The sequence below is a fragment of the Lynx canadensis genome, chromosome D2, assembly GCF_007474595.2.
Source record: "Lynx canadensis isolate LIC74 chromosome D2, mLynCan4.pri.v2, whole genome shotgun sequence".
In the NCBI taxonomy this organism is placed as follows: Eukaryota; Metazoa; Chordata; class Mammalia; order Carnivora; family Felidae; genus Lynx; species Lynx canadensis.
The window spans coordinates 78,200,533-78,212,424 of record NC_044313.2 but is presented as its reverse complement, the minus strand read 5'-3'; the positions used below and the strand labels follow the sequence as shown (position 1 = coordinate 78,212,424).

The 11,892-nt window shown below is 43.8% G+C and overlaps 1 protein-coding gene across 1 annotated transcript in view; it reads left to right on the top strand.

The window, feature by feature from the left end:
• The first annotated feature begins 2,814 nt into the window (after nucleotides 1-2,814).
• The window catches only part of LOC115527629 (zinc finger protein 33B-like), an 81,249-nt gene continuing 72,171 nt past the window's right edge, over nucleotides 2,815-11,892 (top strand). The window contains 3 exon segments of the mRNA XM_032595235.1: nucleotides 2,815-2,952; nucleotides 3,961-4,034; nucleotides 10,891-11,849. The gene's annotated coding sequence lies outside the window, so the exon portion shown is untranslated.

Below are 11,892 nucleotides of genomic sequence, written 5' to 3'. Positions count from 1 at the left end.
AAAAAAAATTTTTTTGGTAAGATTAACTTTAAAACCTAAAATCCATGTAGACAAAATATACATACACATTTGAGTATGTGTATATTATGTATACATACACACATAGCTGGCTCGCAGGGTGGAGCAACTGGATGTGGGAGTCCCAAACAGACCAGATTCAGCCACCAATTGCTGAGAAAATCCAAAGGCAGAGAGACCAGCAGTAGTGAAACAAGAAAGGAATTTACTTTTAGTGAGGCTAACACTGGGAAGACAGCGGACTAGCATCTCAAAGACTGTCCCCCAAGTGCTAAAAATCCTTCCAGGTTTATTTTTCAAAATGTGGGGCAAAGGATGGTGGGTACTTCAGGGAGGCAGTGAGAGTCAAATGATCATTGTCTTGGAGTCAAACATGGGTGGGGTCTTGCAGGCTCGGGGTAGTCCTTATTCTTTAAAAGGGTACTGTCAGGTTTGGGGGGGGGGTGGATGCTTGGTCCTCAGGGTCCTCCACCCGAGCCATGAGACCAGTTGGAAAGAAGGATGCGACTAGAAAATCTGAGGTCAAAATGGAGGCAGCCCAAGTCCTCTTTCATATACCCCAGTGTTCTGGATGGGAGGTGTTGGAAAAATAATTAAAAATAAAGGGTCATCTTAATTTTGCCTAAACGAGTGATTTCAGATTTTGGCCTGCAGAACCATGGATGTAGTTACTAGTTACCGATGAAGGATAATTCACCCATAGATATACAAGTATTTTTACACAATAAAATGTCATTTTTATTTACTGTTATATTTTATAACTAATATATATAGTTTTATAACTATATAATATTTCTTTTTAACTATAATATAGTTTTATAACTATATATATATATATATATTTCTTTTTTTGTAACTGTTTTATATATTAAAGTACCTGCCTTATTCTCAAGAGAGTCTGTGGTGGTCACTCCCACAAGCGATGGACACACACAAATATACAAGTCATACAGAAATAACCTCTTTATTTATTTTTTTTTTCAACGTTTATTTATTTTTGGGACAGAGAGAGACAGAGCATGAACGGGGGAGGGGCAGAGAGAGAGGGAGACACAGAATCGGAAACAGGCTCCAGGCTCTGAGCCATCAGCCCAGAGCCCGACGGTGCTCGAACTCCCGGACCGCGAGATCGTGACCTGGCTGAAGTCGGACGCTTAACCGACTGCGCCACCCAGGCGCCCCACAGAAATAACCTCTTTAACAAAAATGCATACACCCAGACTCACTGACACAATAAATACACTTACATAGCCTGACTGGAATGATGTCTATTTGAGTCCTTACCTTGGGACAGACACTGTCATATCTCCATGAAATACATACGTTTCATAGATTGCACCATGTTACTGGCGTGTGTGTGTTGTTTGTTATTTTTTATTTCAGAATATTTTGAATATCCCTTGTATGATTTAGTATACTTCTACTTTATCACATTATTTTTTTTTTAAGTTTTTGTATTATTTGAGAGAGACAGAGTCTGAGCAGGGGGAGGGGCAGAGGGAGAGAGAGGAAGACAGAGATCTTAAGCAGGGTACTCATGGTTCCATGCACAGAGCCGGACATGGGGCTTGAACCCACAAAACTGTAAGATCATGATCTGAACCGAAATCAAGTGTCAGATGTTTAACCAACTGAGCCACCAGGTGCCCCCACTTTATTACATTTAAAGGCTGCTGCTAGTTATTGTACTTCATGGATTAGCATATTTACCATAAAATCTACTGAATATTTGTATCGACTCAACTAAACTGTGAAGGACATTCTTTATATAAATCTTTGAATTATATTAGCATATAACCCAATAAGTGGAATTACTCGAGTGAATTATTGCTTATTTAAAATCTTTTTTATTAAAGTATGCATATACTTTCTGGCTTATTTAAAAAAAATATTGCGTCCTTAATTTAGAAAAGTTAGGGGCGCCTGGGTGGCGCAGTCGGTTAAGCGTCCGACTTCAGCCAGGTCACGATCTCGAGGTCCGTGAGTTCGAGCCCCGCGTCAGGCTCTGGGCTGATGGCTCAGAGCCTGGAGCCTGTTTCCGATTCTGTGTCTCCCTCTCTCTCTGCCCCTCCCCGTTCATGCTCTGTCTCTCTCTGTCCCAAAATAAATAAACGTTGAAAAAAAAATTAAAAAAAAAAGAAAAGTTATTTTCCTTTTCTTCAATTTCGAGACAAACTCTGCTTGGTAGAGATGTTATTTTTTTACTGTATTGCTGGATTCCATTTTTTAACATTTTAATTAAATCCCCTATTCACAAGAACTGATAACTGATATATGCTTTCCTATTAGTTTTGTGTCTAAATGATACTCCCAGTTCTTTTTACTTTTGCAATCTTTTATTGAAGTTTCTATTTTCAATCACAGAAAAAAGGGAGCACTCACATACCATTGTCTATATTGGACAAATTTCACCTTTTGCCGTATTTGCTTTATCTTATGTTTGCTGAAATATTTTAAAGTAAGTTAGGTATATTTCACTCCTACTTCAGCATGTATCTCTAAAACTAAGTACATTCTTTAATAGCGCATCTATACTCAAATTCCCATAATTGTCCGCAAATGTCTTTTAAAGATTTTTTTTTCCAAAACTAGGACGCAGTAAAGGACCACAAATTACATTTAGTAGTTCTATGTAGGGCCAAAACCACAGACCTGCCGTAGTAACAATCCCCATACCCTTTGAATGGGATAGGTTTATTTACATTTTTATTTACAGGAGTGCACGCGAAGGATTATGGTAGACGTAGTCTTGAATTTTATTTGCTTACCCAGCAGTACTTGCGCCCTAGCCGTGGAGAGTGCTGCGCAGGCGCAGCTCCGCCATCTTCCTGGTACCCCTCCTACGCCTACAGGTTTAGCGAAGCCCTATATTCCGTTTCCAGGATTTCCCAATAACTCTCAAGGTCCTGGTTGCCCACCTTCCTAACAGCAGAGGTTAGAGCGTGGGCCGGGTGGGAAGCGGCGTTGACCCGCGGTGGGGAGGAGCGGGACCCCAGACAGCGGGCAGGGGCGTCTAGGTCCGGACCATTGGCTTGGGTTCGAACGGCCCCCCAGCTCTAACAGGGTGGTTCTGCCGGTGCGTCCGCGGGACGGGGTGGGGGGCGTGCGCATGCGTGAGGGTGCGCTCTGCTTGCGTGGAGAGCCCCGTGACTTTTGAACTTGGCTGACAGCTCTGTAACAAGTGCCGTGAACGTCATCACCTTTGTTTTTGTCCTCAGTGGCCCCAGTATCTAGAGGGACAAGAAGTTCCAAGAGGTGCAGATTTGGGGTCCTGGGTGAAGGTTCCAAATATGAATTTGCCTTCTAATCTTATATCCTAATTTCTAAAGAACCTGTGGGTTCTTGTGAGGTTAAAGACCTGGGTCTCCAGAAACAAATCGCATCCTGAAGAGACCCTTGGGACATTTGATCCCTCCCCAGAGTTTCAGTCCCAGAAAGGGGTAGATCCTGGAACTGCAGGGCATAGCATAGGAATTCTTTGTTTTCCTGTTGCGTAAGGTGCCACTGTAACCGAACTAACCTGAGTTCACTCCTTGGCGAGTGACAGATGCAAACTACACCAGGTCGAGTTGTACAAAGGAAAATTTGCAGCAGATAAGGAGCTCATGAGGCATAACTTTCAAAGCCTTGACTCCCTGAGTAAGTTTGAAGGGGTTCCTTTTATTTAGGGTTAGGATGAATATTTAGAAAGGGGATCTTTGTCATTGTATTGTAGATGGAGTAAGGTCCTGCAGTCGCCTTAAGGCAACCTACCTATACTCACACACATTCTGTGTTATGTAAATGGTACTCCTATTTGAACCAAGATGTTAGTATTATAATATGGTGCTTGCCGCACCTTCTAGAGGTCACTCCATGATCCCGCCTGCTCAGGGTTAAGCTCAAAGTGGTCCTGGCGGTGTTGGGGCAGTTGGTATTGGGGCATTCGCTATCCCTTGACAGGTGATTCCAATTTCCATTTGCCTGCGTTTAGAGAAGCCGGAAAGAGCTTAAGGAAAAATGTGGAACAGAGATTGGTGAGTACAAACTGGTGAACAGTAAAGGTTAGGTGTTAGGGTCTAGCAGGTGACAAATCTCTCCTCTAGTTTTTTTTTTTTTTTTTTTTTTTCCTCTTCATTCTTGAGGGGCACAGGCAAAGGTCCATCTTCTGTAGTTGTTTCCTGGTGGACATGGGCTTGGTCATTAGGATTGTTAGTAGAACAGAATTTTCCCTTAGCTCATTTTAGATATGTCTGTGGATCACCAGGTTTAACCTCAAACTACTCATATATTTGTGTTATGACCATCTGTAATTTTTGGCCTTCACGAATTTGCATGTGAATTGTACCAGCCAGTTAACTGTGCAAGGTCCAAACAGCAGTAAGAGCAGTTGGATTATTAGTGGCCACAAGAAAAGGTGATCAACAAATTAAGGTATACATACCCTGGGTGTCCTGGGTGTGCACAGGGTTTGCAGGCTCTACTGAGGTAAAGCCAGTTAAGCAGTTTTGGGCTCCAGGAGACTAGGGTCCATTCCCTGTATTACTTCGTGATTTACTGGATCTCAGGCCCTCATCCTCAATGCCTTGGGTGGCAAATAAAGCAGTTCCCAAACCCCCTAGGTCTGGCCAGTCCTGTTCATGCTCTCCATTTGATTTTTCCATGTCCCAGCAGTACTGTGATATTTCTTTTCTGCACACTAATGGGTTTTGTTTGGAGAGCAATCATCATTAACGTCAAAGGTAAAAGGAACTATAGTTGTTGGGACTTGGCTGTCATTCCCTATCTCAGGAGTATACTTGTAGTGTGGCTTTTGCTTTGAGGTGGAATTTAAGTATCATGTTATCCTCTCTGCATCATTAATCACTGGAGTAAGGTGGACACTTTGAATTGCCCTGTGGGAATTGCTTAGTTGTATAGCTCTGGAAGGGGGGTTTTCAAAGGATTTAGGGGAGCTCATAATGAAGTTAATGTTATGGTCATTTTTTATCGGGTGGAACACAGGCCATACGGTTCTTTAGTTTGTTTCCGTTTGCTATGATCCTTCTTATATCTACTAGAGAATTTCGCTCCCAGGGATGCTTCTCTGTGTTTATGGCTTTTGACATCTCTAGCATATTGGTGACAAGAACTAATATTAAGAGGGTATTCATTATAAAAATCAGAACAAAGTAGATTGGGCTAGATCATTAATAATCACGGAGATAATGATGGTCTATTATGGGACCTGACAGCAAACAATACAGGCTGAAGAAAAAAAAAATTATTTAGAGTTGGGAAGCCTTTTTTTTTCTTTTTAAGTTTATTTATTTTAGAGAGCGAGTGAGCGAGGGGTAGAGAGAAGGAGAGAGGGAGGGAGAGAGAATCCCATGCGGGCTCTGCACTGTCAGCCTGAAGTGGGCTGGAGCTCACCCGAAGCGGGGCTCAAACTCTCAAACTATGAGGGCACAACCTGAGCTGAAGTTGGTCGCTTAACCGACTCAGCCACCCAGATGCCCGGAGAACTCTGATTCTTTGAGGCTGCACTTATCTTGTGTCTCTGGAACAGAAGTTTCAGGCCCTTGAGTGGTTCACTGGAGTCTCTGTTGTCATCTGGCACTGGTAGCGTCTCCTTCTGGGTCTCTGGTGCAGACGCCTTCTTTACCATGGTGGATCTAAGGTACGACTCCCTCTAATTTTAAGGAGGGGTGTGTGGTTCCTAGTACTGGGTGGGGCCCTGTCCATATAGGGTATAGGTGATTCTGAGGTGCCCCACTTTTCCAAGTTTGAGGTACACCCAGTCCCCAGGGTAAAGCTTGATCTCATTGGCTAGAGGGAGGCCAAAATTCCCGTATTTGTTGAGCATGTCCATTACCTGTCGGGGATTAAGTATGCTTAGTGTCTACAGAAACCTCTGGGTCTGGAGGTAAAAAAAAATCAGAACCTTTTGGGAAGGGCCTCTTGTAAGTCATTTCAAATGGGCTGAGCTTTAGTTTGCCCTTTGGGGCAGCTCTCATTCTGGTGAGAGCTATTGGTAGTATCTTTAGCCAGTTTTCCTGTGTTTCCTGGCATAACTTTGCCAGGGTGTTTTTCGGGGTTCTGTCAGCACATTCTGTCTTCCTAGAAGACTCAAGTCTCCAAGCAGATTGTCACCTCCACTTGATATTTAAGGTCTTGGCTATCTCAGAAATAATTATTGATGTAAACGTTGACCCGTTATTACTTCGGATTGACCTTGGCAATCCAAATCGAGGAATTATCTCTTATTACGGCCTTTCTTATTTCATTAGCTTTTTCTTTCCTACAGGAAAAGGCGTCAGTCCATCCAGTGAATGTATCTATAAACTCCAAAAGGCATTTAAACCCTCCAGGGGCCATTGGCATTACAGTGAAGTCTGCTTGCCACGCCTCCCCTGGTATTGTCCCCCAGATTTGAGTTGCTCTAACCAGAGGGAGTACCTAAGGTCTGGTTTGTACATTTTGTCCAGCAATAGGCACATTGGTTTGTTATTTTCTCAATAATTTCTTTCACCTTCAGGATGCTCGTGATCTTTATTAACCACAGGTATAAAGCTCCTTTACCATAATGGGTTGAGTCGTGTGCACTCTTAGGGAGGCCCCAGGCAGTCAGCTTGGGTACCCAGATTCTTCCATTGTTATGTATCATCCACCCTCTGATTAAGAGACCATTGGTAGCCCAATTTTAAGCCTCCTCTATCTCCTGGGGGTAGGTGGAGAAAACTTATTTAGTGATAGAGACAGAATTAGAGCTAGCTGCAAAATCTCCCTACTTGGCAACCCTTTTTGCTGCTGCATCAGCCAAATTATTTCCCTTTGTTATCTCTGAATTTCCCTTTGGATGGGTTCTACAGTGAACCACTGCCGCTTCTTTAGGCTTCTGTACAGCGTCGAGCCGCCTGTGCATTTCCTTGCCATATTGAATTTCTCTATGGTTGCTGTAGTCCTCTTTCCCTGCGTGTGGCTCCATGGACATGCATTGTAGAGAAGGCATATTTAGAATCAGCGTAAATGGTTAACACCTTGTCTTTACCCAACTGGAATGCTCTGGTTAGTGCGGTTACTGCTGCTGCCGTTTGGGCTGAGGTGCCTGGGCCCAGGCCTTTAGCTTCTCTAGGAGGGTTTAAGGGTACTACTGCACATCCTGCCTTCCTAGTCCATTTTGTGTAAAACTGATTTCTTCTGCACTGGATAGACAGGTTCACTCTTGAGATCTTTGTGGCTAGAGTAAACTTGATCAAACACTTAGGGACAATCATGGATAATCATCATCAGGGAGTGGGTGGCTGGTAAGGTGTGACGTGGCCTCAGTTGTGTCTGGGGGGCATCTCTCAGCATGGCCTGATATCCTAGCACTCTGTTTTGGGACAGCCACTGATACATCCCTTGCTTTCCAGTAAAATAGAAACCTGGTGGGGTCCGAACAGCCATAGGTTGGCACGTAGTTTTTCTTCTTTTATAGATACACCGCTACAGCTCTTAGGCAAGGGGGCCAACCCTTGGCCATCATGTCCAATTGCTTAGAAAAATATGCCACTGCTCTTTTTACAGGCCCCAGCATTTGTTTTGATATCCCTACAGTTGCCTCTCATTAACATGCAAATCAAATGGCTTAAGATCTGGCAGTGTGAAGGCTGGAGCCTTCCTAAGCAGGGCTTTAAGTTTATTGAAGTCTTGGCCCCAGGACTTATCGCTTGCAGATGAATCTGTTTCAGATCCCCAAAGCTTATTACTAAGAGGTTTTGCAGTCATCCCCAAAGCAGGACTCCAAACACAGCAAAAGCCAGCCATTCCCAAAGACTTATGCAGTTGTTTGCGGGTTTTTGGTGGGGCTAGCTGACATACTACCGTTTTTCTCTCTTGGAGGAGGCTTCGCTGTCAGGTTCCTTAGAAATTTGGGCCTTTTCCTTTGAGACCATATACCATGTCTGCCAGGAAATTTAACATGGATCAACTGTTTTTGTCAGAAACTTTCTGGGTGGGACTAGTTATTGAAATATCATCTACATATTATAATACAGTGCTGTTTTTCTAAATTTAACTCTCTTAAATTTCGTCCCAGAATTTTCCCAAAGATGGTGGGGGAACAGTTCAGCAGTACTGTTGTGTTTGATGGGAGCCAGGATCTTCCCACTCAAAAGCAAATAGTTCTTGGAATTTAGGATCTAGTGGGATGCAGAAAAAGGCACCCTTTAGACCTGACACAGTGTAATATTTGCTGTTACTCAGTAAGTTGGTCAGTAGAGTATAGAGATTGGGTACTATAGGATGTATGTCTCAAACAGCTTCATTGACAGCTCTGAGGTCTTGAATAAATCTGTATTCCCTACTTCTGGCTTTTTAATAGGTAAAATTGGGGTGTTACCTAGGGATCTACATGGCCTAATCAACCCCTGTGTTAAGAAGATCCCTTGTATAGCATCTGGTTTTAAAGGGTATTACCTTACCTGGGGCCGGCAATCTAGCTGTCTCGATTTTACTTTTACAGATGGGGCGTTAATGGCATGCCCCCACCTGCCCTTACACCCAGACTTTTCCAGTTGACTTGGCTTAAGGTTTTTTTTTTGGGGGGGGGTGGTGGTGGGGATTTTCTCTTTTAAATACTGGCATATGTTGTAATAATGCCATGAATTCGGTTCCTTGGTGTCTAGGGAGTTGAATTTGTAATTTGCTCTGTCCTGAACTTAGAGTGACCCCTGTTTTGGCTAAAATATCTCATCCTAAAAGAAGAATGGGACATTCTGGCACAGATAGAAAATAGCGTTTTAACATGTTTTGTCTTATTTCACAAGTCAAAGCCTCTAAAAACTTTGGTATCTCCTTTTCCCGAGACTCCTTTTATATTACAGTTTTTGTTAGAAAGGCTACCCTTCTGGGTGTTCAGTACAGAGAAAGTAGCTCCGGAATCAAGTAAAAATTCAACTAGCTCTCCTCCTATTGGTAAGGTCACCTGGGACTCCTCGTAGGAGATGAGGATCTAATGGTCCAAGACCAGCTGGGGAGCCCCATGGCCCTCTCATACCTTCAGTGAGGGACAAGTGAACTGATTCAGCTTTTTGCTTCCTTTCTTTCCAAGAGCAGTCTGAGCAATCCTGTTTCCAGTACCCTTCCTGCTTACAGTGTGCACATTGATTGGACCCCAACTTTGTTTCTGGTCTCTTGGTCCCGCGGAGGGGGCTGGGAGCACTCACCCTTGGGGTGTCTTTCCTTCTCTTCCTGTAGGCCGGAGAGCTACCATCAAAGGAGACCTTGCTTTCTCATTTTCTGGTCCTAACGTCTTCCATCACATTCTTTCTATTGAACACCTCGAAAGCTAGTTCTAGAAGCTGAGGTGTTAGTTTTGAGACTCACTGCCAAATTCTGGAGTTTCCTTTGAATGTCTGGAGCGGGTTGAGGTATGAACTAGGTTATTAAGGACCATATAAACTATGCTGAGTCTCAGGGTCCCAGTTTGTATTTCATCTTGAGCAATTTTGCAGCCTTTCCGTAAAGGCTAATGGATTCTCATCTGTCCCGTGTTGAATCTCCCTTAAATTTAAGGGACCAATTTATACGAGATATGCTTATCTCCTTCATAGCTTTTTATAAATATAATTTATTGTCAAATTGGCTTACATACAACACCCAGTGCTCATCCCAACAAGTGCCCTCCTCAATGCCCATCACCCATTTTCCCTTCTCCCCCAGCCCCCATCAACCCTGTTTGTTCTCAGTATTTAAGAGTCTCTTATGGTTTGCCTGCCTCCCTCCCTCTCTGCTTGTAACTTTTTCTTTTTTCTTTCTTCTTTTTTTTGTCCTTCCCTTCTCCCATGTCTTCTTGTTAAGTGTCTCAAGATCCACATATGAGTGAAAACATAGTATATCTGTCTTTCTCTGACTGACTTATTTCACTTAGCATAATATCCTCCAGTTCCATCCACGTTGCTGCAAATGGCATGATTTTATTCTTCCTCATTGCCAAGTAGTATTCCATTGTATATATAAACCACATCTTCTTTAACCATTCATTAGTTGATGGACATTTACGCTCTTTCCATAATTTGACTATTGTTGAAAGTGCTGCTATAAACATTGGGGTACCTGTGCCCCTATGCACCAGCACTCCTCCATAGCTTTTAAGAAAAGCCCTGATATGCCCTAAACTTTGTCTCCCATCATGGGAGTGGGGATCCCACTCAGGGTCAGCTCTTACCACTGCTGCCTTGTTCGGTCTTCGAGGATTTGATCCTGGCTGATTATCAGCTTCTTGTCTGGCTTATGCTAACAAAGCAAATTTCTCTCGTTAAGACGGTGGTTAGCAAAGCCTGAATATCTGCCTACATTGGATTGTTGGTAGAAAAGACACCCTGCATTAACTTTGTAAATTAATCAGGTTAGCCCATAGCCCTTTAGTGTGTGCCTTCCAGTAATACAGGTCTGAGGTAAAAATGGAATGTGGACATTATAGAGACTCCTGTCTCTTTCAGACTCCCATCGGTCTCTGTCTGTCTCAATGGAAACATCCCATCCCTGGCTTAAAATTGATCCCTAGTCTGGTGATCTGGAGGATAAAGGGATACAGGAGACATAGGGGAAGGTTTGAGGATGTTAGTCAAGGTTTAAGGGCTGGTGCTTATAAACTGGGGGAGCCAAGGCCTGAGTACCAGAGGAATAAGGCTGATTACGATCTAACGACTTGGAGGAGATGGCAATCTGGGCAAAGATTCCCTGACTTTAGGTTTTCTGGAGCAGGATATAGGAATATAGGAATATAGCAGAATATAGGAAGCATTTTTAGGGTTTTAGGTTCAACCGTCATTTTCCAAATCTTAGAATTCCTTTGCAACCCCGCATTTTGATACAATGCCATAAAACACTGACCATATGAAATCTCTTCCCATTTTCTCTCTTTTACAGAATAAGCTCAGAAGAAAGTCCTATGTTTTCAGGTTAAGGGAGGATATTTGAAAATGCTTTCCATTTCTGGAGGTTATAGCCCAACGGCCTCTCCTTCAGAATAGAATTCATCCCTCCCATATTCTGGGATTCTTTCTTAGGGTTTCCTCTTACCCTCCACAAAGTAATTTATAATGGTTAGTGGTGACACAAATGCCATGCAACCTCACCCACAATATGTATGAGACTCGGTTGACTTAAAACCAGGCTCACAAGGAGAGAAAGTTAATGCTAAGGCGTCTAAGTGGGTGTGGGTAGTTGTGCCTTACAGAGTAGCGGCTGGGGCACAGGCTGCCTCTTCCATCCCCTCAGTGTCCAGGTGGTCCCAAAGGGCAGAGTGACTCAGGGAGAACCTGGTTTAGATTCAATAACTCAAGGCACACTTCCCTTTTTAAGAGGAAAAACAGAGCAGTACAGGTGTCCCCAACAGACAGATCAAACAGGTCAAACGGGTAAGATGGAGATATCCTTTACCATGACTGATTCTAGACTAGTCTCAGTTGGGCCACTTTCTCGTTTGCCAGGCTGAGGCACTCAGTCTCTGAGTGGCCAGGTCTTGGCCTGTGCCACTCAGGGATGTCTGCACCTGACTCTAATTGAGTGTTCAGTCCCCCAGAGTGTTTACTGGAGAGGCCCTATTCTTAACTGACTGCCGGCCTGCCAGGCTTTGTGAGACAACTCAAAGAAGATACTCTTCTAGTCACACCATAGGATCCATACCACCTACCTACCTCTGTGGAGAGATTTCAGAGCAAGGGGCTCAGGGCAGCCACAGTTCCTTCAAGGGGTCAGCAGCATCAGTCCAGAGGCACAGACCGCACAAAGGGAGAGTCCCCTCCAAGAATTCCTCTCCCAGTCCCCAGTGTGGATGCGTGAGCCCAGATGAACCGCTGCCAACTGCTCCATCGGTGGAGAACCAGGTAAGCAGACGGCAGGACCTCAGAAGGACAACAGTCCCATCTG